Raw genomic sequence first — 6,025 nt, 5'->3', positions numbered from 1 at the left:
AACATTGAACCAGTTTCTATCAAAGAAATAAATACATCGAGAACCAGCGTAGATGATGCCTTGTATATGTTGGAATTCAACAGGAGCCAGATATCAAAACGAGAGGTACGAAAAATAAAATATTTTTGTGACATTGTAGTGCAGTGGAGAAATCCACTTCGTAAAACAAATGGTCCAACCCAATGCTCAAAATGTACCATGTACGGACACGGTGCTGCTAACTGCCATAGAAACCCCGCTTGCTTAGGCTGTGGTGGAGACCACGATTACTCTGTATGCACATTAGATAAAATTCAAACAAATGGCCCTGTAATATATAAATGCCATAATTGCATTAAGATGAACCGAAAAAATGTAAATCATCGAGCCGATGACCATCGCTGCCCGTACCGTAAGGAGTATTTAGAAATACGTAAAAAAGCAACATCTAAACAACGGCAACCACACATGCAAAGACAAAGCATCGCAGAAACCATTTTTTCTGAAGAAGAGATTAATTTGCCTAGCACTAGCAATAATTTGCCAAGAACTTTCACTCAAACTCATAGCAGTAAAAAAACACCATATTCAGCTGTGATTAAATCAGGGCCTCAATCTGGAGAAAATGATGATATATCTAACGAAAAAATTTTAGAAATTTACTTCGAAGCCCTTGATGCATTACAAAAATGCAAGAATAAATATGACAAAATGAGGGTTCTTGGTATGATGTTGAAGCATGTCATATAATCCGTTATCAAAAAATGAACTCCTGTTTATGCAGTGGAATGCCCAGGGCATAACAAGTCCGTCCGCTATTATCGAATTGGAACAATTTCTTATTGAAAAAAAATAGATATATTTTTAATTAATGAAACTTTTTTAAACTCTAGTCACAAATTCAATATTAAGAATTACAAAATTCATAGAGAAGATCGACAGTCTCACGGAGGAGGAGTACTTATAGGAATTCGAAGAAATATTCCCCATCAACGTCTCAAAAATTTCCCCACGACAACTATTGAAAATGTATCAATAGTAATTTATGTTAACAACCGTCCACTGAGAATTACATCAGCGTATTGTCCGAAGTATACCAACCACTTTGTTAACGATTTAGAAATAATAACAACAACCAGAATGGATTTCTTTATTTTCGGCGATTTCAACGCCCATCACACAAATTGGCAATGCCATCAAAACAACACAGCTGGCAATAAACTCTTCAATCACCACCTTAGATCAAACTATTTTATTTACCACCCCAATTCATTTACAAGATTTGGACAGCAATTGTCTCCAACAAAGCCCTCAGTTGTTGATTTACTACTGTCAAACTCGAGCTTAATACCTTCGCAGATTGTAACTCATGAAGATGTTCTTGACTCGGATCATGTTCCATTCACATGTAAAATTTCTGGTGCTTATACTTTTAAACCAACACAGGTCCCTTTGTACAATAAAGCTAACTGGAATTGTATAAGAAAATGGGTAGATGAGAAACTTAAAACCAGTAATTTAGAAGATGCGATAGTTACACAAACCAACATTGAAGACATTATTTGTAAAGTTACAAGCATCCAAACAAATTCCTGTTGGTGAAAGGCACATTTGGCAGAGAAAATTGTCACATCTTACTATTTATTTAATTGGACAAAGAAATAGGTATCGACGTATTTTTCAACGAAGTAATGATCCAATAATAAAAAGCACAATAGCAGCAATTCTAAAACAGCTGAGATCACTGATCAATTACCATGTGTCTAATGACAGAAATAACAGCTGGTCATTATTTCTTCAAGGATTACCAACGGGTAAGAAGAAGTTCTGGTTATTGACTAAAGCAGTGAAGGGTAAGAGATCGAATATTGGTCCACTAACAATAGATGGCGCTGATGTGTACAACAACAAAGAGAAATCTGATGTTATTGCCAAAGTTTTTGAAGATTGTCATGGGATATCTCACAACATGGTTTCGTCCTCTGATCGAACTGTTTTAAAATATATACAATGGCTTGATAATCAGACTGTTCATGAAGACAATGATACTCATTTTACTTCCAAGGAAGAAGTAAAATTCTTTATAAATAAATTAAAAAATGCAAAAGCACCAGGTATTGATGGTATTAAACCAATTATTTTGAAAAAAATGCCGGAATCATTTTTCAGTCTAATTACTAAAATCTTTATTTGGTGTCTTAAAAATGGATATTTTCCGAAATCTTTTAAGCATGCTAAGGTAATACCCATTCTGAAACAGGGTAAAGATCCAAAATCTCCAAATAGCTACCGTCCTATTAGTATGTTGAATTGTTTGGATAAAGTGTTTGAGAAAGTAATTTTGAATAGAATGCTAGAGTTTACGGAAAATAACCATATCTTAAAAGACGAACAATTTGGATTTCGAAGAGAACATTCAACAATTCATCAAGTGAAGAGAATTGTAAACTTTATAAATTGTAATAAACTCCAACGTAAAAGTACAGGAATTGTGTTTTTAGATGTAGAAAAAGCATTCGATTCAATCTGGCATAAAGGTCTCGTTTACAAACTTAAAAAATTTTAATATCCAATTTATATACAAAAAATGATTAACAGTTTTCTATCCGACAGAACGTTTGTTGTAGACATTGAAAATGACAAGTCCTGCACAAAAAATATCAAGGCTGGCGTACCACAAGGCTCTGTCCTATCACCGTTGTTATACTCAATATATACCTCTGATTTTAAATTACTTAAAAAAAACACTGCAGCGCTTTATGCCGATGATACAGCTATAATATCAAGCGGAAAACTTTCAAACGCAATTATCAAAAATATGAAAACATCTATAATTCATGTTCAAAAGTACTTCACGAAATGGAAAATAAAAGTTAATGAAGGAAAAACACAAGCGATAATATTCCCATTCAATAAATCACCTAAAAGGGTTCCAACAATTCCATTGGAAATACAGGGATCAACTATCCCCATAAAAACATCTGTAAAATATCTCGGTATAATACTAGATAAAAAATTAACTTTTAAGGAGCATATTGTTCATGTATGTAACAAAGCTGTAAGATGTGGAAAAGCTCTCTTCCCCCTCCTGAACCGAAAATCAACATTAAACACAAAAAATAAACTTTTACTATATAAAACATGCATTCGACCCATAATGACATATGGATGCCAAGCCTGGTCTACCAAATGCGCCAAAACTCACATTAAAAAACTACAAATCATTCAAAATAAAAACCTTAAGATTATCTATAACTTAAATAGACGCTACCCCACTGCTAACCTACATAGTCATTACAAACAAGATATGTTTAAAACTATAATTTCTAAACTTACAAAAAGATTTGAAGATCGAAACAGAGCTTCAAGTTACGATATCCTAAGAAATTTGCACAATTAATACCTTCTACAACTTCAGAGATGAAGTTGTTAGAAGTTGTTAATATTAAAGTTTCTTAAAGAACATAAACAGGGTTTTTTCCTCTATCTTTTTTTCCCCTAAGCTGTATCAATTTATTTAAATTTGCAAGTATCTAATTATAAACAGGCCTGTATTTGCTGCAATACTTATTTTAAGTTAAACCTCAAGCTTTGTAAATATAAAAATTGTAACAATATTTTTAAGTGTACTGATGATAGAAAAATAAATAAAAAAAAAAAAAAAAAAAAAATCATTAGTTATCCATATTGTCTATATTAATGACTTAGTATACAGATATAGGTAAAAAATCGAGGTTTTCCTTGTTTTTTCCTCATATCTCAGCCATTTGTGAACCGATTTTGCTGATTTTAAATAGGAAACTTCTCGAAAGCATGTCTGACAGAATTATAGAAGATTTGGATCCCCAAGATATCTGGCTCTTCCGAAAATTGATTTCAACAAACAGACGGACATGGTTTAATCGACTCCGCTATCTATAAGGATCCAGACTTTATAGGGTCGGAAAATTATATTGTGAAAATTACAAACGGAATGACAAACTTATATACTAGTATAACCTTCTCACGAAGGTGAAGGGTATAAAAATACAAATGTGTAAATAAAACATTGCTACAAACATACAGTGGTGGCCACTAATTTAAGACAAATACTTGAATTTTTTTCATCAACTGAATTTTAAGTGCGATAGAGCAAAAATAAAAGGACCTCTAAGGGTATGAAATTTATTATTAATGTTTCTAGTTTCTGAAAAATGTTTGGAAAAATCGGTAAAATATATATGGACAAAGATATTAATGGAACTAAAAGTACGAAATTTGGTCCGAATATTTTATAATAATAAAAATATAATATATAAATGTGAGAAAATATGTTTATTTAAAAAAAAATTTTGTTGCTCAAGTTGTAGAAAAATTTTATGTGTTCGTGGTGAATATGTATGAATTGACACAGTCGAATAAAACACACTTGTGTGTTAAAACAGTCCTCATGTATACATATTTGTGGAAATATTTGAAAAAATAATTGACAATCACGTGGAATTTAGCAAACAATATTTGTCTTAAATTCCTGGCCACCACTGTAAATGGTTTCAGCGGCGCAGATGATAATCGGCGGCTTTCTTTGAGCCGGCTCAGCTTTTAAGCCAATCTAAGTCGCGCGGCGGCGTGGTAATGAAAAATTTGCCAGCGGCCGATTTTCAGCCGATCGGCTTGGTTCTCTGGCCTAAAATTTTAAAAATTTAATAAAATCGAAAACCGCAAACCGCAAAAATCCGCAAAATGTTAAAATGGAATATAATTCTATACATTCCCTTTTTTAATCAACATAAAATAGTTATGGGCATTTTTGCGCATTTATGTTACTTTTTTACTTCCAAAGAACGTTTTCATGTAAAAACAAGTAAGAAAGTATGGTCGGGCTTGACCCTACACTAAGTAAAAGAGCAAAAAACATTTTTCTTTTAAAATTTCAATAATTTATATTTTTGAGTGATTTTCGGAAGTGGGCCTTATATGGGAGCTATGACCAATTATGGACCGATCACCATGAAATTAGGTCGTGTGATTTATGTCTATATTAAAGTTAACTATGTTGAATTTTGTGTGTATACCAACATTTTTAAGTAATTTATGCACGTTAAAGTGATTTTCGGATGCGGGTCTATATGGGAGCTATAACTAATTATGGACCGATCGTAACAAAATTTGGTGACATGAATTTTGTATATATAAAACTTATTTGGAGCGAAATTTGTGTAGATACATAGATAAATTAAACATTTATGACCGATAAAGTCCAATTTCGAGGGGACATTTGTATGGGGGCTAGGTGAAATAATGGACCGATTTCAGCCAGTTTCAATAGGCTTGGTCCTTGGGCCGAAAAAGTAATATGTACCAAATTTGATCGAAATATCTTCAAAATTGCGACCTGTACTCTGCGCACAAGGTTTACATGGACAGCCAGCCAACCAGACGGACGGACGGACATCGTTTAATCGATTCAGAAAGTGATTCTAAGTCGATCGGTATACTTGAAGGTGGGTGTTAGACTAATATTTTTGGGCGTTATAAACATCTGCACAAACGCATAATACCCTCCCCACTATGGTGGTGTAGGATATAAATACCACTGTGAGGTGGGGCTTCACGAAAATGCAATTGTTTTGCTTTTAAATTTATACACTTTATAAGCGTCGCTGAAAGAGTTTCTTTTAGCTACCTTTTAAATTTAATTTATAACGGTTTTTTACCAATTTCATACAAATTAAAAAAACCGTCATTATCAATAGCTGATCAGATTACAACAGAGAAAGAAAGTGCAAAACGTGTTACTATATAATCCATATTCTCGTTGTGCCTTCGTTTATATTTTGTTGTGGGATTGCAGTGAACTTTTACATTTACAATGTTGAAAGACTTAATTCTGAACTCCTCTAGATATCAAAGATATCCATGAATCAATTAGTAACTTCATTTTTTTATATATACATATATAGACGATTATGATTGTCTGGCAGAGGTTGCAGGATTTCAGGATCATAGCTGTGGAAAGAGATTTTAGAGAATTATACAAGTTTGTTATTTAAATTTATAACAACAA

The sequence above is a fragment of the Calliphora vicina genome, chromosome 3 (assembly GCF_958450345.1).
Source record: "Calliphora vicina chromosome 3, idCalVici1.1, whole genome shotgun sequence".
Lineage (NCBI taxonomy): Eukaryota > Metazoa > Arthropoda > Insecta > Diptera > Calliphoridae > Calliphora > Calliphora vicina.
This window is presented reverse-complemented; position numbering follows the sequence as displayed.